This window comes from Triturus cristatus, chromosome 3_2 (genome assembly GCF_964204655.1).
Source record: "Triturus cristatus chromosome 3_2, aTriCri1.1, whole genome shotgun sequence".
NCBI lineage: Eukaryota > Metazoa > Chordata > Amphibia > Caudata > Salamandridae > Triturus > Triturus cristatus.
The window spans coordinates 1,114,579,930-1,114,600,320 of record NC_140584.1 but is presented as its reverse complement, the minus strand read 5'-3'; positions in this window follow the sequence as shown (position 1 = coordinate 1,114,600,320).

The following is a 20,391-nucleotide window of genomic DNA, read 5'->3' as shown; positions in this document are numbered from 1 at the left end:
ATAATAATGCGTATCATGTTTTTTGAGCATTCCATATTGTTTTTGCCCCACTCTTCCAACATCTCAGGTTTCGTGTCCGGATGGTTAGGAAGTGTGAATACGCGGAGACCCCTCGGTACCATGTCGTTTTCAAGGTATTTTTCAAGGGTGATGATTTCCCAACTGCGCGATGTTTCTTTGCGTAAAAGTTTTTCTAGTTGGGTGAAATGCTGTTTGATGGTGCTGACACGAGGCGGTGTTGTCTTGTTTGTTCCACTCGTATTTTGTGAAGTGGAAATTCCCCTTTGGAACATGGTTTCCGCTTTGGATATCCTTTTGGAAGCTCTTTGCTCCATTACTGCTGTTTGTTTATAAATATTATTTTGATTGTATGGTGTTTGTTTTGTCCCAGCAGACACTGCAGATTTAGTGATTGTTGATGTTGTCGTAATGCCACTTAGTCGGTGACCGTGTAGGACCTTGTAACAGTCTTGATGGTTCTTTTGCCGAGGAGATGGGAATATGATATCCCCACTGAGAGTGAATGAGTTCTGTTCGTCGAGAGAGCCAAAATAAATGTTCGTTTCGATAGACTCTATATACGCGGCTATAGAGTAGCAGTTACACGTATCGAGTTAGGCTCGCTGCAGCATCAGAAAAAATAAGCTTCAGAACTCACAATAACAGTCTTACCTGGGAGAATTCCGACGTAGCGGCGTCCTCCGACTCCGTGTGTCGGATTTCAACCCGGTAGCAATGTGGCTCAATGTTGCTTTCTTTCTTGCTTTGCTGCTTGTTGGTGAGGCAAAAGCTGCTTACGTCGTTCCGTTATCGGCATTCAGAAAATCCTTTTTGAGAATATTCAAAGCGCCTCACATCGTAACGTTGTTTCTCCTCTTTAGCAGTGGTGATGCTGGGCTCTCCTCCGTTTTTTTCAAATTACGCACAATTGTCCTGCACGGAAGGAGCACCTTGCCAGCTGGTGCACACGTCGGGATCAGGACAGCGATCTCGGTTAGATATCAAACACAAGTAAATGATAACGCGGCACTCCTCTCAACGATTAGGATGTTATTTTAATCTCAGATAGTAACCCTCCCTACGCGTTTCGAACCGTAGTTCCTGGTCACGGTAGATTGTTACAATGGTCCTTTTTCCATTTCTTGGCTTTATACATTTGATAAATATATATATATATATATATATATATATATATATATATATATATATATATATATATATATATATATATATATATTACCTACTGGCGGTCGCCAGTAGGTAGTTATAGTTAGGACCACGTTTCCATAGGAAATCCGCGACATTCTATTTTGAATAACTTTGGCGCCGGTTGACGAATCCTCGTGAATTTTTCAAAATAGGTGGGGCGCTACGCTCCACTCCTACCCTGAAAGTCTCGGGGGGATTCGTCAAGCGGGGGCTGAGATAAAAGGGGGGTCCCAAAACGCGTTTTTCCCATGCATTTTTCCATAGGACCTTTAGACACAGCTACAGCCCGAACGGCTGAACAGAATTACTAGAAATTTGGCAGAGAGGTAGTCCTCAGGTCAAGGAAGTGCCTTTTGTAGGTTTGGTGTAAATCTGTTCAGTAGATTCTGAGAAAATAGCCTTTAAATCAATATATATATCTGAGCCAGCTTACGGTGCGCTTACGGTGCGCTTACCGTACGCGTACGGTGGCGTGCGCGAGCGCGATTCTGATTGGCTCTTAGATCTTAGTAAACATTCGAATCGGTCGAAACCAGGAAGCGGCGGCCGCCATTTCGTGTGTTTCACTCAGAAAAAAAAGAGTGATATCTTGAAAAGGGGGCAAGGAGGAGAGTTACAGACCCCCTAACATTTGTAAGGGGGTCAAAGAAGGACAGAAAAGTACAAAGAAAACATTTATTGATTTTAAAAAAAATCGCGGGGTACGCGTACGGTAAGCTCAACGTACGCGAACGGTAGAAAAAAAATAATATAAAAGAAATGAACTGCAGATTTAAGAGTTTAGATATTAGGGGGCTCTAAAAAGAGCCGTTGTGTTTATGAAGTGATTTTTTAGTGGTACCTACAAGTAAGTACCGATGCAGAGTCTAAGGTTCAAGAGGAAGACTCTGTTCCCTTCATCATTGAAGTGCACACCATCTCCTCTATAAATGTCTTGCATGTCGTAACGCAAGTTGTAGTGGTAAATGGAACCCATACCATAGTCACGGAGGAAAGCAGAAACAGATTTGTTGACGTGCTTTCTTGCTTTGTCAATCTGCGGACAGAAATGATTGGACCAGTTCCATTTTTGCCTTTGGCATATGTTAGAAAACACAACGGCAGTTTTAGGGAAAAGTGAAAACAGTTGTGCAAAGGTGTCCTTCATAAGCATTTCCACACCTACCCCAGTCAAAGTGCCTAGGTCATTGCCACCACAGTGCACTATTATGAGGTCAGGGTGTTGGATTTGCATGAAGGATTTCACCAATGGCATCAATTGGTGCCACTTTAACCCTCTCTGACCAATCCATTTAATGTCTACATTTGGCAAAGCAAGGTCTCTCACCATATCTGTTTTCTCTGCATACTTTTCACTCCAGAAGACATAGCTGTGCCCTACAATCCACACTGTGAACATCTTCAAAGGAGAACTAGATGCACTCAGGAGGTGTAATTCAGTAGAATGGTAAAAAGAAATGAAAGACAGTTTGGAAATGGAGGCATACATATTTTTTTCATAAAAAAAAGAACTGATTGGCTGTTTCATACCATTCTAGAATAAAAACTAGGCTGTATGTGTAAATTAATAGAAGCATGTTTTGTATTGGTACAGAAAAATGTGTTACCAAAGAACAGTACTTTGGATTTGCTGTTAGGTTTGAAAAGTCAAGCACTCTTGCTCTGTGGAATTGAAACATTGTTTGGTGAACTTCTGACCTAACTCCACACAGCAGTGTTCCTTGAGCTGTTGCTATGGTAGCAGGCAGAAGTCAAGTTGGGGGAAGGGTACTAGGCAGAAGTCAAGTTGGGGGAAGGGTACTTTTGGAAAAGGGTTGGTTTTCAACCAATAGAAATGTGTGATTACATTTGAAAAAAGGGGGAAGCACTGAGATTTGAAATTAACATGTATATGTGTGGAAAAAGAGAGGGAAAGTTTGCCATTATCTGGTTCTGCTGAAAGGAGAGAGGTGTAAAGAACAGAGATCCTGGCTCTGATAATCTGCTGTTTGAGTGCCACATTTCTTTCACAGCTAACTAATTTTAAAGGTGAGTTTAGAGTTTGAGAGGGGATGTATATGGTAAATTAAGAAATGAATAAAAGAAATGGAATTCCTTTTGTTGAAGTTGTGTTTATTATTTTCTGTTTTGGGAGAAATTTAAATGTGAGGAACATGTAAAATAATATGGACTATGTTTTCACGATAAATTAAGGTGTACTGGTAAAAATAAAGAATACTTTAAGGGTTTGAGGTTGGACTCAGTAATGCAAATACATACAGCATCAGTAAGGCTGGTTGCCCTTGCTGGAGTGTAGGCAGTCACCCAGGTTCTACATGGTGCTGGTCTGAAAAAGCAGTTTGGACATGTGCTTTTTTAAGAATCTGAAAAGTGGATTCATAATGTGTCAGTCTGTAAAAGTGTTTATCACTTGCCAAAAAAAAGAGTAGTAAGTGTGCTTTCAAATTGGCAAAGAAATTTCGTTTTGTGACTAATGTGAAAACATGACTCTGTGTGCAAATAGGAATTACAGGCAGAGATTTATTGCGTATTGCTCTGGTGATTTCACAGTTGCATTAGATGGAAAGGGGGAGCCATTTTTTGGTGCAGAAGCAGACTCTTAGCACACACCAAGCTGCTTACCCTGTGGAATCATGCACAGTATTCACAAGCGAGTGGGGTTTGAGGTTTCAGTCAGTAATGCAAATACATTCAGCATCACTAAGGCTGGTTGCCCTAGCTGGAGTGTAGGCAGTCACCCAGGTTATACATGGTGCTGGTCTGAAAAAGCAGTTTGGACATGTGCTTTTTTAAGAATCTGAAAAGTGGATTCATAATGTGTCAGTCTGTAAAAGTGTTTATCACTTGCCAAAAAAAAGAGTAGTAAGTGTGCTTTCAAATTGGCAAAGAAATTTTGTTTTGTGACTAATGTGAAAACGTTGACTCTGTGTGCAAATAGGAATTACAGGCAGAGATTTATTGCGTATTGCTCTGGTGATTTCACAGTTGCATTAGATGGAAAGGGGGAGCCATTTTTTGGTGCAGAAGCAGACTCTTAGCACACACCCAGCTGCTTACCCTGTGCAATCATGCACAGTATTCACAAGCGAGTGGGGTTTGAGGTTTCAGTCAGTAATGCAAATACATTCAGTATCACTAAGGCTGGTTGCCCTTGCTGGAGTGTAGGCAGTCACCCAGGTTACACATGGTGCTGGTCTGAAAAAGCAGTTTGGACATGTGCTTTTTGAAGAATCTGAAAAGTGGATTCATAATGTGTCAGTCTGTAAAAGTGTTTATCACTTGCCAAAAAAAAGAGTAGTAAGTGTGCTTTCAAATTGGCAAAGAAATTTTGTTTTGTGACTAATGTGAAAACGTTGACTCTGTCCACCGCGCGCACCTGGTTCCTCTTCCCGCCCCCTTCTCCCTCGGACCTCCCTGGACCCTCCCTGGACCCTCCTGGTTGTGTACTTAACTCCTCGCGGCCCCCGCTGGCGCGGGAGCCGCTCGTGCAGTGGAGGAAGTGTGGATAGTGTTCTTGTTGTTGGAGGGGCAATAACAGCAGCGGAGCCCTTCTCAAGACCCTCTGCGTGGCCTGGGAGCATTGCGGCTCGGTCACCTCGGCTGGGGGAGTACCATAGACGTCACCTGCATAGGGAGCGGGACTGCGAGGTCCAGAAGTGCTTGCGCCGTCCACCGCGCGCACCTGGTTCCTCTTCCCGCCCCCTTCTCCCTCGGACCTCCCTGGACCCTCCCTGGACCCTCCTGGTTGTGTACTTAACTCCTCGCGGCCCCCGCTGGCGCGGGAGCCGCTCGTGCAGTGGAGGAAGTGTGGATAGTGTTCTTGTTGTTGGAGGGGCAATAACAGCAGCGGAGCCCTTCTCAAGACCCTCTGCGTGGCCTGGGAGCATTGCGGCTCGGTCACCTCGGCTGGGGGAGTACCATAGACGTCACCTGCATAGGGAGCGGGACTGCGAGGTCCAGAAGTGCTTGCGCCGTCCACCGCGCGCACCTGGTTCCTCTTCCCGCCCCCTTCTTTCCTCCTCTACTTTAACCCCGCCCTGAACGCGTACGCGGGACGCGCGCGGACGAGGAAGCGGGCGAAGACCGGGCAAAGAGCGGGCCGTTTTAGGCCGTTAGAGGCCGGCAGAGACCGGACCGGGCCCCCCCTCTAACGTTGTCCCTGTCTCAAGGCTCATTTCCATACTCCATCAGCCTGCGGCTTTGACTGTTCTTCTCGCCATGGCTACTAGAGTACCCAGGAGTAAGGCTACCCAACAGTGCTCTAGCACACTGGACAAATTCTTTCCGAAGACTAGTGCTGCGGCTAGTAAAGGTCGCACAGCATCAGACACTCTCCTTGAGGTAAATTTAGAAAATGTGTCAGTCTCAATGGTCCCCTCGGACTCTTCATCCATTGATGTTAGTACTCCAACACCCTTTGACGCCACCCACCTATCTCTCATGGATAGTATCGATCAGACAATCGAGACAGTCCTTCAACAACTTAGGACTCCGTCCAACCTATTGAGGGATAGAGAGTCTCTGTGCCCCTCGGGGGTGGTGGAGACCACTTCGTATATCAACTGTGCGGAAATGTCTAAGGTACAGGATGAAGGGCAGGTTGTGGTGCCAACAGATCCCGTAGGCAGTAGAGTCTACCATCCGCCGAAAAGGAAAAGGTTAAGGAAACTCAGAGGGGCAAAAAGGGCCAAAGTGGATAAAATCAACCCAACATTAGATGTTAGCTTAGGCATTCCGGCTTCTCCCGTGGTCACCTCCCCGGGAATTGGGTCTGATCAATCAGGCTCGCCATTAGCCAAAGTGGTACCTGGGTGTTCTGGCCCGTTTATATTCGGTGGAAATCCTCTAAATGCGACAGAGGCTCTGATTGGCTCTTTTAGGGATATCCTTAGGAGCCTGTTGGAGCCCCTGTCTGTAAAATTGGATTCCATAGTTGCTAGACTCAAGGCTATAGAAGACGCACATAACAGGAATAGTCCTAGCAGGGGGTTGGGTCCAAGTGCACAGACGGCTCCCCGGGATTCTGCAGGGATCAGACCATCTACTGCTGGAACAAGCATACAGGTCCCGGTTGGGGCACAAGATAGTGTTACAGGTAGTCATGCTCCCCCACTGCCCTCTTTACAAATGTCTAGGCCCCCTGTCCCGGCACCCAGAAGATCTAAGCAACCAACATCACCCCTCCCAATGAGTGGGGGGCGAGCCAACAATGAATATACTGGTCGCCCCATTAGTCCTAACACTAGGCGCAGGGTGGTTAATTTGCCCCCTGAGGCTGTGCCCTACACAGCGATTATGGTGGGAGTTCCTGAGCTCACTGGCGACACCAGAGAGCCACAGGACTCACTTTGTAATAAGGTAATTAGTTGGCTTAATATTAATAGGCCCCTCCCTTCTAACATCAAAGGTGATGTGCTGATGGTCAGAAGGATTCCATGGATTGGAACTACCCCCAAAAACAGGGCAGGGGACTGTATCATAATTAGTTTTAAAAGCCCACTAGTTGCCCCTTACATTTGCAACTGGCTGGTAAGGCCGGATAAATCCAACATAGACGTAGTGTCTCTCTCACATTTTTATCCAAATGTTTCCAACTTAATAGTGGGGAGGGAACAGAGTTGGACCAGAGTGGGCTTCGCCGTAGATGGTTCACGGTACAGACCCAAGCACAACTTATTGCCCGCCCATGGTAATTTTGTCCATCAGAATAGATTCTCCTGTCTGGACCAAGTAGATTGACCAATAAGGGGGGACATTCCACAACACCCAATAAATTCTGCCTATGGGTCTACATTCAGGGGGGAAGGTACATCTGTTCCCGTAAATAAAAAAAGGTCCCTGGCCCCTGCAAAAGACGGGGGGACCACACTGGGAAGCACCCAAGTTTTAGATGAGGATCCACCAAACACATTAACTGTTGCTGTAACGCAATTGGTGGAGTTTGTTGAATTACCCACCCGGTCGCCCATTACCACTGGCTTGGGTGACTTGGGTAATTCTGCACATGACATCCCGTCTGCACTAAGTGAAGCAGGTCCCCAATCCCAAGGTCCAGGTTTGACCATCCTGTCCTGGAATGTAGCTGGCATTTCAAGTAAGGTGGATACCCCGGAGTGGGAAACTTTGGTCAGCAAAAGTGACATACTCCTCTTCCAAGAGACATGGGCTAGGGTACCACAGCTCAGGAGGGGATATGACATTTTTGAAATCCCGGCAAAGTCGAATGGGAGAGGGAGACCTTCGGGAGGTTTGGCAATCTGGGTGGCGAGCCACATTGGGTGTCAGGCTGTTGGAATGGATACACTTTCACCGGACATTCAGTGTGTGCTCCTCAGATGGCCTGACAAAAGTACATGGGCTATTGTTAATGTCTACTCTCGACCAGTCGCTGTGGGTAAAGAATCCCCCACCCTAGCTGTTCTCTCATCCTTTTTAGGGCAATTGACAGGTAACCTGAAAATAGTGATGGGAGGAGATTTTAACTGCCACTTTGAACCCCTGGAGGGCCTAATGGAGGGTGCCTTTACTGCCGAGGATGACCATTGGGGAGTCCCTCCTTCTTCATCACCTCACCCCAAAGCTTGGTCTCCGTTGGCAGTACAACTTACCTCTCTCACCCTGAACTTTGTACTGAGGGCGTGTAATGGGCGCACCCCTTCTGACACTCCTTCGGTGTGCACCTTCAACAAAAAGGGCCATGAGTCAAGGTTGGACTACATTTTTATAGATATTTCCCTGTGGCCCAAAGTTCTAGATTTTAGAGTGATCCCGAGGACAGACAGTGACCACAATTCTCTTCTCCTGGAGATCCAGCACCCAGCCCCTGCCATAGGGATGCTAACTACCGATTTTGTAAACGACCAGGGAGACATATTACTCACCACAAGCAGGCGCCGAGTGAAATGGGGGAAGCTAGTTGATAAAGAAGAAGCTTTAAAAAACCTCTATGGTATAGCACTCCCCAGGTTCCAGGAGGTGGATGCCCTCATTAACCAATCTAGACCCGCAGACTACAATGAGAGACTATTTGGCATTCACCAGGCCCTAGTAAGGGACCTTGCAGATGTCTTCAATCCGGCCCTGCCTACTAGAAGGAAAAAGACTCGCGCTCCGACTTGGTACACCTCCACCTGCAGGAAAACTAAGTCTGAGCTTCTTTCCGCAATCAAAGAGGGTAGTGATAAGGTGAAGATCGCTGCCCTTAGGAGGGGGTACAAGTTAGTACTGGCCAACGCAAGGGCAGAGTGGGATTGGAATCACTGGCATGACCTGTCTGAAGCCCTTAAATCTAAAGACTTTAGAAAATTTTGGGCTTTGGTAAACAATGGAACAGGGGATCTGTTATCCGCAGTAGAACCCAATATTGCCCCCTCTATTTGGGAGGCTCACTTTGGGTCACTATATCAAGAAACCACTCTCTGGCCGGAAGGGATGGTGGTGGAGTCCCCCTGCCTGCCAGATGTGGCCTTGGAATTTTCCTTGGGGGAGGTGAAGCTGGCACTGGAGGGCTTAGCGCTGGGGAAGGCACCGGGGCTGGATAAGCTACCCGGTGATTTGTTCAGATATCACCCTGACATTTGGGCCCCGTACTTTCTTGTCCTTTTCAATGCTATTTTGGGAGGTATGGCGATCCCCTCCTCTTGGTTAGGGGCTGAAATAGTTCCGATTCATAAGAAAGGGTCCCCCTTGAGTCCTGCAAATTACAGGCCTATTAGCCTGATAGATGTTCCCCAAAAGCTTTTTGCGCGCCTTATCTTGAACCATCTATTAGACTGGGTGGAGGAAAATGACATCTTGAGTCCCCTGCAGGCTGGCTTCAGGAGAAACACGTCGACCATGGACCAGATCTTCCGCCTAGTTCTCCTCTACTGGAAGACGGTGAGGATTGAGGGCGGGAGATTGTACATGGTCTTCGTGGATCTGAGGTCAGCCTTTGACCTAGTCCAGCGCAGGAAACTTTGGGAGGTGTTGGAAAAGTTAGGAATTCCCCCCCAGCTACTTAACATCTTGGCCAGGCTGCATGAGAACAACTATGCGCAAGTTAGGTGTGGGAAAGATGGTAGACTTTCATCCAGGTTTCCTGTGCGCCGAGGTGTGAGGCAGGGTTGTGTCCTGGCACCGACCCTGTTTTGTTTATTCATCAATAATGTCATCTCACACCTGGAAAACGTCAAGGACAACGACGCCCCCTGTTTGGCAGGTAGGAGGGTACCGGCAATCATGTTTGCCGATGATACCCTCCTCCTTTCAAAATCTCCAATGGGGATCCAGAGGATCCTGGATGGTTTTGGTCTTTTCTGTCATCAGCATGGGTTGGAGGTGAACACAGAAAAGACCAAGTTCATGATCTTTAACCCACCAATTGAAACTAGGCCCAATCCTACCCTGGGGACCGCCAGCCTTGAGAGGGTGTCCACCTTCATATATTTGGGGGTTACACTGCAGGAAAATTTGGCATGGGATCGACAGATAGTACGATCCAAGGCCAAACTATCCCAACTGTGGGGTGCAATCCTGAAAGTGGCTAACACCTCTTCCTTCAAGCCCATAAGCCCGGCCCTTGAAACTTACAAGACCCAGGCCAAGGCTGCGGCCATATATGGCAGTGAGCTATGGGGACATAAAACGGTGAAGGGCCTATCAATAGTGGAAAATAGCTTTCTAAGGCGCCTTCTAGCCCTTCCAAGTGCCACGCCACTCCAGCCTCTAAGAATGGACATGGGTCTCCCCCCTATTGCAGAGGAGCTTGTGTCAAAGCCAATGAAGTTCTGGCACAGGCTCTGGTCTACGGACGAACTCCATCATTATAGGGAGGATCTCACCCATGTCATGAGCTTAAACTCCAGCGGCAAAATCCCCTGGCTCACCTTTGTGGAAACCGAACTGTCTGCCATTAATCTCCGTGTCCTGTGGGAGGACCCTGCACGAGGCTGCCGTACAATCTCGCGCAAAGCTCTGGCACAAATCTACAAAGCCAGGTCCCTTGCACATTTGATGGACGCTCAAAATAGCGGCACCCTAACTTTGCGATTTTTAGAATCCAAAAATTCTTATGTTTTATGGATTTTATCTTTCCCATCCTGGCAAGGAAACTGTATGTTCAATGGAGGTATAGCACACTACCTATCAACTCATACACCTCGAAGTGGACAAATGGGGGCGATAAAACATGTCCCTGCTGTAACAACCATGTGGAAGACGACCCCCATATCTTGTTTGTGTGCCCTGCATACCAAAGGCCCAGAAAATATTGGATAGCACCACTCTGTAAGAACCTGGGGTTCAGAGAGTATGCACAAGCATACAGGATTTTGAAAACTAGTAACCTGGGCCACATTGTGTTTGCTGTTTCCAAATTTCTTATGGCCATATGGCTGATTAGAAAGAAAAAATCGTTTGAAGCCCCTTGAACTTTTTAAAGAACTTTCTAAATGCAATTTTAAACCATTCCTCGCTGGGAGAGTCGTTTTTATTCAAATGCATTTTAATAATGTTTTAATGTTTGTAATGTTTTCATTGCATCTTTTATGGTCTACATGACCGAAATAAAGAATTTTTGGAATTGGAAAACATGACTCTGTGTGCATATAGGAATTACAGGCAGAGATTTATTGCGTATTGCTCTGGTGATTTCACAGTTGCATTAGATGGAAAGGGGGAGCCATTTTTTGGTGCAGAAGCAGACTCTTAGCACACACCCAGCTGCTTACCCTGTGGAATCATGCACAGTATTCACAAGCGAGTGGGGTTAGAGGTGTCAGTCAGTAATGCAAATACATTCAGCATCACTAAGGCTGGTTGCCCTTGCTGGAGTGTAGTCAGTTACCCAGGTTACACATGGTGCTGGTCTGAAAAAGCAGTTTGGACATATGCTTTTTTAAGAATCTGAAAAGTGGATTCAAAATGTGACAGACTGTAAAAGTGTTTATCACTTGCCAAAAAAAAGAGTAGTAAGTCTGCTTTCAAAATGGCAAAGAAATTTCGTTTTGTGACTAATGTGAAAACATGACTCTGTGTGCATATAGGAATTACAGGCAGAGATTTATTGCGTATTGCTCTGGTGATTTCACAGTTGCATTAGATGGAAAGGGGGAGCCATTTTTTGGTGCAGAAGCAGACTCTTAGCACACACCCAGCTGCTTACCCTGTGGAATCATGCACAGTATTCACAAGCGAGTGGGGTTTGAGGTTTCAGTCAGTAATGCAAATACATTCAGCATCACTAAGGCTGGTTGCCCTTGCTGGAGTGTAGTCAGTCACCCAGGTTACACATGGTGCTGGTCTGAAAAAGCAGTTTGGACATGTGCTTTTTTAAGTATCTGAAAAGTGGATTCAAAATGTGACAGACTGTAAAAGTGTTTATCACTTGCCAAAAAAAAGAGTAGTAAGTGTGCTTTCAAATAGCAAAGAAATTTCGTTTTGTGACTAATGTGAAAACATGACTCTGTGTGCATATAGGAATTACAGGCAGAGATTTATTGCGTATTGCTCTGGTGATTTCACAGTTGCATTAGATGGAAAGGGGGAGCCATTTTTTGGTGCAGAAGCAGACTCTTAGCACACACCCAGCTGCTTACCCTGTGGAATCATGCACAGTATTCACAAGCGAGTGGGGTTTGAGGTTTCAGTCAGTAATGCAAATACATTCAGCATCACTAAGGCTGGTTGCCCTTGCTGGAGTGTAGTCAGTCATCCAGGTTACACATGGTGCTGGTCTGAAAAAGCAGTTTGGACATGTGCTTTTTTAAGAATCTGAAAAGTGGATTCAAAATGTGACAGACTGTAAAAGTGTTTATCACTTGCCAAAAAAAAGAGTAGTAAGTGTGCTTTCAAAATGGCAAAGAAATTTAGTTTTGTGACTAATGTGAAAACATGACTCTGTGTGCATATAGGAATTACAGGCAGAGATTTATTGCGTATTGCTCTGGTGATTTCACAGTTGCATTAGATGGAAAGGGGGAGCCATTTTTTGGTGCAGAAGCAGACTCTTAGCACACACCCAGCTGCTTACCCTGTGGAATCATGCACAGTATTCACAAGCGAGTGGGGTTTGAGGTTTCAGTCAGTAATGCAAATACATTCAGCATCACTAAGGCTGGTTGCCCTTGCTGGAGTGTAGTCAGTTACCCAGGTTACACATGGTGCTGGTCTGAAAAAGCAGTTTCGACATGTGCTTTTTTAAGAATCTGAAAAGTGGATTCAAAATGTGACAGACTGTAAAAGTGTTTATCACTTGCCAAAAAAAAGAGTAGTAAGTGTGCTTTCAAAATGGCAAAGAAATTTCGTTTTGTGACTAATGTGAAAACATGACTCTGTGTGCATATAGGAATTACAGGCAGAGATTTATTGCGTATTGCTCTGGTGATTTCACAGTTGCATTAGATGGAAAGGGGGAGCCATTTTTTGGTGCAGAAGCAGACTCTTAGCACACACCCAGCTGCTTACCCTGTGGAATCATGCACAGTATTCACAAGCGAGTGGGGTTTGAGGTTTCAGTCAGTAATGCAAATACATTCAGCATCACTAAGGCTGGTTGCCCTTGCTGGAGTGTAGTCAGTCATCCAGGTTACACATGGTGCTGGTCTGAAAAAGCAGTTTGGACATGTGCTTTTTTAAGAATCTGAAAAGTGGATTCAAAATGTGACAGACTGTAAAAGTGTTTATCACTTGCCAAAAAAAAGAGTAGTAAGTGTGCTTTCAAAATGGCAAAGAAATTTAGTTTTGTGACTAATGTGAAAACATGACTCTGTGTGCATATAGGAATTACAGGCAGAGATTTATTGCGTATTGCTCTGGTGATTTCACAGTTGCATTAGATGGAAAGGGGGAGCCATTTTTTGGTGCAGAAGCAGACTCTTAGCACACACCCAGCTGCTTACCCTGTGGAATCATGCACAGTATTCACAAGCGAGTGGGGTTTGAGGTTTCAGTCAGTAATGCAAATACATTCAGCATCACTAAGGCTGGTTGCCCTTGCTGGAGTGTAGTCAGTTACCCAGGTTACACATGGTGCTGGTCTGAAAAAGCAGTTTCGACATGTGCTTTTTTAAGAATCTGAAAAGTGGATTCAAAATGTGACAGACTGTAAAAGTGTTTATCACTTGCCAAAAAAAAGAGTAGTAAGTGTGCTTTCAAAATGGCAAAGAAATTTCGTTTTGTGACTAATGTGAAAACATGACTCTGTGTGCATATAGGAATTACAGGCAGAGATTTATTGCGTATTGCTCTGGTGATTTCACAGTTGCATTAGATGGAAAGGGGGAGCCATTTTTTGGTGCAGAAGCAGACTCTTAGCACACACCCAGCTGCTTACCCTGTGGAATCATGCACAGTATTCACAAGCGAGTGGGGTTTGAGGTTTCAGTCAGTAATGCAAATACATTCAGCATCACTAAGGCTGGTTGCCCTTGCTGGAGTGTAGTCAGTCACCCAGGTTACACATGGTGCTGGTCTGAAAAAGCAGTTTGGACATGTGCTTTTTTAAGAATCTGAAAAGTGGATTCAAAATGTGACAGACTGTAAAAGTGTTTATCACTTGCCAAAAAAAAGAGTAGTAAGTGTGCTTTCAAAATGGCAAAGAAATTTCGTTTTGTGACTAATGTGAAAACATGACTCTGTGTGCATATAGGAATTACAGGCAGAGATTTATTGCGTATTGCTCTGGTGATTTCACAGTTGCATTAGATGGAAAGGGGGAGCCATTTTTTGGTGCAGAAGCAGACTCTTAGCACCCACCCAGCTGCTTACCCTGTGGAATCATGCACAGTATTCACAAGCGAGTGGGGTTTGAGGTTTCAGTCAGTAATGCAAATACATTCAGCATCACTAAGGCTGGTTGCCCTTGCTGGAGTGTAGTCAGTCATCCAGGTTACACATGGTGCTGGTCTGAAAAAGCAGTTTGGACATGTGCTTTTTTAAGAATCTGAAAAGTGGATTCAAAATGTGACAGACTGTAAAAGTGTTTATCACTTGCCAAAAAAAAGAGTAGTAAGTGTGCTTTCAAAATGGCAAAGAAATTTCGTTTTGTGACTAATGTGAAAACATGACTCTGTGTGCATATAGGAATTACAGGCAGAGATTTATTGCGTATTGCTCTGGTGATTTCACAGTTGCATTTGATGGAAAGGGGGATCCATTTTTTGGTGCAGAAGCAGACTCTTAGCACACACCCAGCTGCTTACCCTGTGGAATCATGCACAGTATTCACAAGCGAGTGGGGTTTGAGGTTTCAGTCAGTAATGCAAATACATTCAGCATCACTAAGGCTGGTTGCCCTTGCTGGTGTGTAGTCAGTTACCCAGGTTACACATGGTGCTGGTCTGAAAAAGCAGTTTGGACATGTGCTTTTTTAAGAATCTGAAAAGTGGATTCATAATGTGTCAGTCTGTAAAAGTACTTTTCACTTGCCTAAAAAGTAGTAAAAAGTATGCTTTGCAATTGGCAAAGAAATTTCGTTTTCTGCCTAATTTCAAAGCATGACTCTGTGTGCACACAGGAATTGTTTTTAGATATTTAATTGGTGAAGGTGTTATTGTGATTTTCATTTACAGGAAAGGGGTTTATAGTATTTTAAGATTTCTAAAGAACATAAAAAATGTAGTAATATATTTAAATAAAATAAAGGAATTTTTTTTAGTTTTTTTCAGGTATTGCTGAAGAGCAGTGAACAAAATTTAAGATGCCTACAAAATCCAGAGTAAAGAAAGACCACAAAAAAAACCTATATTTGAAGACAACTGGAGGACCTAAGTTAGTTGGAGATGCTCATGTTGGGAAAAAGAACAAATCTTCTGGTAAGCAGACAAAATTTTTTTTAAAGAACATATTCAAAAAAAGGAAAAATGTACAAAATGTCTGTACTGGAAAGAATGTTTTCAATAGAAAAGGACAGGAAAAAATTGAGAATTTAGTTAATGCAAATATACCTTCTGCAACTAAAAAGATTAACTTAAACAGAAAAACAGCGTTTAAAGAGATACGTAGAAAAATGTTTCAGAGAAGAGTTATGTCCAATTTGATAAAGGATGTGAAGAAATATAAGCAAAAGGCTAAGTTTTATAAGAGAAAAAAAGAAATTGAAGCCATTGCAGCAAAGGCATTAGAATTAAAAAGGAAACTATTCATTTTAATTTTGAATAGGATGCGTACATTAGATAAAATGGTTAATGTACTGAAATCACAAAGCAAAAGGAAAAGAGTAGTGAACAGAACTTTTGTAAAGTGTTTTTAGGAAAATGGATGCATAGTTCAAGTAGTGAACCTTTTTTTAATGAAGAGAGCTATTTTCAAAGTAATAGTTTGCTGCATGCAGTTGACACCAGAGGTCATGCTTACGAAGTGAAAAATGGTTGCATAATGGAGAAGGAGATAATGGTTCCAAGAGATGAGGTACAAGTGATGGTGGATGAGGCTATGGGGAGACGTCCTAAAGCCCCAGTGTACACTTGGAATTGTAGTAGTATTTGCACTGTGCGTCAGGAATCTATTGATAAATTTCGTGAGTTTCTAAGAGAATATAGTAAAAAAAGTGTAAAACAGAAGATTAAGGTGCTTCAAAGTCTAGATCCATGCAGAGTGAGAGAGAATACTGGTTTGCAGGGTCATTCTCTGGCTTGTCTATCTAGAAAAGTGTGTAATAGTGTTTTCCATCATTTTAGGATGCTGGCTGTTCATCATACTGAAATGAGAAAGTTTGTGAGACGGTTGTATTTTGCTAAAAGTCCAGCAATAAAGTTAGATGAATTGAATAGGGCTCTGTTCCGTGGATCGGTATCAGATGTAGAGAAGGTTGTTGATGAAATTCAGTTTTGTTACTTTGGTCCTGAACAAAACAGTGCAGAAAAGGACACAGTAAATGAGGAAGAAGTGGAAGAGAATGTAGAACCCTCTGTAAGTAAGACATTTAATGATCACATAACAAAATTTGCAATAATCTCTAATGAAAGACCAAATATTACTTGTATTTGTTGCCGCAGAACTCATTATAGAAAACAAACTAGGAATGTTGATCTCTACAGAAAGAGTGAAAATGAAGATAATTATAAGTAGAAGGATTTTGCCACATATATATTTCTTGAAAATTGTTTTGAATTGGGTGAAGATCAGCGTATTTGTAAATACTGTTACAACAAGTTAGAGGAAAATAGAATGCCGACCAGAGCTGTACATAATAATTTAGAATTGGATGCTATTCCTGCTGAACTTTCTGAATTAAATACATATGAGTCTATACTCATTCAATGTGTTCATCCGTTCCAGACCATAGTACGTATGGAGCCCAAAACTGGTAAATTACCTCCTTCAGATTTCCTGAGAGGTTTAAAAGGTAGAGTGGTGTATTTGCCCTTGGATTTGAAAAAAAATATGGAAACTATTGATGCGGATACTTTGGAAACTGAACCATTAATTATTCTGGTTAATGGTGTACCTACAAAGAATAAGAAGATTTGGCAGGAGCTGGTAGATGTACGGAAAGTACAAAGAGCAAATTTGTATTTGAAAAGGAATAACAAATGGTATGAATCAATTTATATAGAAGAAGAAGAAGAAGATTTACAAGAAGACACAGAAACACCAACTGGACAAATTGAAAAAGTGGACAAGTCAAAGGAAGAAGAAATTTATGAACATTTTAGCATACATCCTCTTCATTCAAAAGAAGTTATGGGAGACAATATTGATCTGTTTCAGATGAAGAAAGCAAAAGGAACTCCCGTGAGTGTATGGGAGGAGAGCTTGGAAGCTCGATGTTTTCCCCAGCTGTTTCCTAAAGGAAAAGGAGGACGATACGATGAACGTCCGGAACAGATTCCAGCTTCTGAGTATCGGACTACAAGACTATATGCTGAAGATCCCAGATTTCGACAAAGTATTCCTTATTTGTTCCATCTTTTATTTGAAAGCGACTTGTCTGCACTGTCTTATGCAGCAAATCACATTTTAAAAAGTGGAGTACATTTACAAAATGTGTCTGCTAAGGATTTTATGGAGAAAGTGCAGCACCGAGATGATCATTTGGAAACACAACTGATCAATCTGATGGCTTGTCAGCGTGGGACAAATGAATATTGGTACAGACGCCATGGTGAATTAAAATGCATGTTACGGAATTTAGGAACACCAACATGGTTCGTTACCCTAAGCTGTGCTGAGTACGCTTGGGATGATTTACTGGATTTTCTACGAGAGGCAAATTCAAACATTAAAAACATCGAATACTAGACAGCAGGAGAACTGTGCTCATTGGATCCGGTTAATGTTTGCAGATATTTCAATCATAGATTTGAGGCTATGATGTCGTTCATCTGCAATAAAAAAAATCCACCTCTAGGAGAAGTAGTGGATTTCTTTTGGAGAAAAGAGTACCAGGCAAGAGGTGCTCCTCATATTCATATGCTGTTGTGGATCAAAGAAGCCCCAAAGTTTGGAACAGATGCTGATGAAGCAGTGTTATCTTACATTGAAGAATATGCAACATGTGCTATACCAAAAAACACAGAAGAGAAAAAGTTAAAGGAGCAAGTTTTACGTTTCCAAAGTCATCGGTGTGGAAAATACTGTCGACGGAAATACAAGAGCAAAGATAAATACTACACTAAATGTCGATTTGGATTTCCTAGACCTGTTCTTTCAAATGGAAGAGTAAACAGTTTTATGTCATCTGTGAGACATACTATCACAAGAAAATCACTTAAGAATACCTACAACCTTAAAAGAAAAGAAGAATCAAAAAATATAAATGACTACAACCCAGTCATTTTATCCATGTGGAATGCTAACATGGATGTACAGTATGTAGCTGACAATTCCATTGCTGTTGCTCGATATGTAACGTCTTACATTACGAAATCAGAAAAAACAGAATTGAAGGAAATGTGGGAAGAGATTTCTCACGAGAAAACAGTCAGTAAGAAGCTGTACAGTTTCAGTTTGAAGATGTTATCGCATCGAGAAATTGGATCCTACGAATGTTCAGATAGGTTATCTTCTGCAAGTCTCTACTCGAAATCAAGAAGAATAATTTGGGCAAGTTTAGGCCTTGCAGCAATGAGAAATCGGGTACTGAAATCTGTTGGAGAAATTGAATATTTGGCCGAGAATGACCCAGAAAGTACAGATATTTTGAAATCAAACATGTTGGACACATATTATCCCAAGAGAAGTCATCATCTGGAGAACATGTGTCTCTATGAAGTGCTGCAGAACTACATTTATTCACGGAAAGCCACAGAAGACATCAACAATGGAAAATATAAAGTCATTGGTGAGGAAGGATATTTGGTGAAGCAAACAAAAGGAAGTTTGATAAATCACAGGAAGCTGAGTTGTGACACTACTGACAAAAAGGAATTTTACTACTTGGCTCTTTTACAGCTGTTTAAACCATGGCGTACAGAGGATGAACTACTGGGAGAATTTCAAAGCTATGAAGATTCTTTTAATGCTTGCAAAGACAGCATACAATGCAGTACATTCTCAACTTATCTGCAAATGTTAAATGAAGAAATTGAACAGGAAACTACAATTGCAGCAGAAATAGCTAGAGACAGTTCTCAGGACAGCCAAAGTTCAGGAACACCCAGTCAAGATCCCCTAGGACAACCAATTGTTGAAAATGAAGCATCAATAGCCATGAATGAAGTGGAAACGGCTATGAATCAAGCTCAAGAAGAATTTATAGACTTACAAAATTTGGAAAGACAACTGAACGAAGAGCAGCAACAAATTTATGAAGAGATCAGAAACAAAATTGATCACGGATTTCTACATGAAAAAAAAGAGTGCTCATGCACATCATTTCATCCAATCAGGATGTATGTAAGCGGACAAGCTGGAACTGGAAAAAGTTTCCTTATAAAAGTCATCAGAAGCTACCTACTGCAAAAAACGGATTCTACTTTGTCTTGTGTGGTTACTGCTCCAACTGGGTTAGCAGCATATAACATAAAAGGAATCACTTTACATCGTTTGCTAATGTTACCAGTGGAGCATGAGAACAAAATACAATACAACAAGCTAACTGGAGAAGCATGCTTGGAAGTTTCAAGAGTATTGAAGAAGATGCAAGTTCTCATTATTGATGAGGTGAGCATGGTATCAAACTTAATGCTTGCCTTTGTGCATTTAAGAATGCAGCAAATTCTGAAGACAGACTATGACGTGTTATTTGGAGGAAAACACGTCATAGTTTTTGGAGATCTTTTGCAACTTACTCCAGTTAAAGGACAACCAGTGTTTAATACTGTGACACATGAAGACACGAAGAAGTCATTGGGAAGCATCGGTAATACAAATATTTGGTCCTTCTTTGAGTACAAGGAACTTACTACTAATATGAGGCAAGCAAACGATGAAGAATATGGAAGTATTCTGAAAGATATCAGAATTGGACTACTCACTGAAGCTGGCACGAAAGCATTACAGAGTCGGCTGCTACATAATTTATTTCCAAAGGAAGAAATAGTTGCAGAGAACATATACAAGAACATTGCAGAAAAGAAAAGTGTCATCTGCTTAATGCCAACTCTACGTGAATGCTCAATATTCAATGAGGAGCTTTTGAAATTGGAAAAGGAAGATATCAGGAAATTGGAAGCAGTGGACAAAATTGAGGATGGAAGAATTACTGTCACATTAACAGGCACACTGAAAAATAAATTGGATTCACTAGAGAAGAACATTTCCAAAACAGCTGGATTAGAAAAAAATCTATATGTTTGCATGAACTGTAGAGTATTTTTAAGGAGAAATTTGGATGTTGAAAAAGGTTTAGTTAATGAAGCTATGGGAAGAGTTGTGGGTTTTATTAATTATCAGAAAAAAGATGGAATTGAATGTTTAAAAATAAAATTTGATCAGATAGAAGAAGTTAAAGATATTTGTCGTTGTTCAGTTCGTTTCATGCTTGTGAAAGACTTATATGTACGTAGGAAGCAGTTTCCGTTTTCTCTAGCATATGCTGTAACTATTCACAAGTCTCAAGGATTGACTGTAGATTGTGCATTTGTGAACATTGGTTCAACTGTGTTCAAAGAAGGTATGGCATATGTTGCTTTGTCACGAGTGAAAACATTATCAGGTTTATTCATGATAGACTTTGATGACTCAAAAGTTAGTGCTGATGCAAATTGTGTAAAGGAGTATAATAGATTAAGAAGAAGCTATGCTCCTCATTTAGGTCAG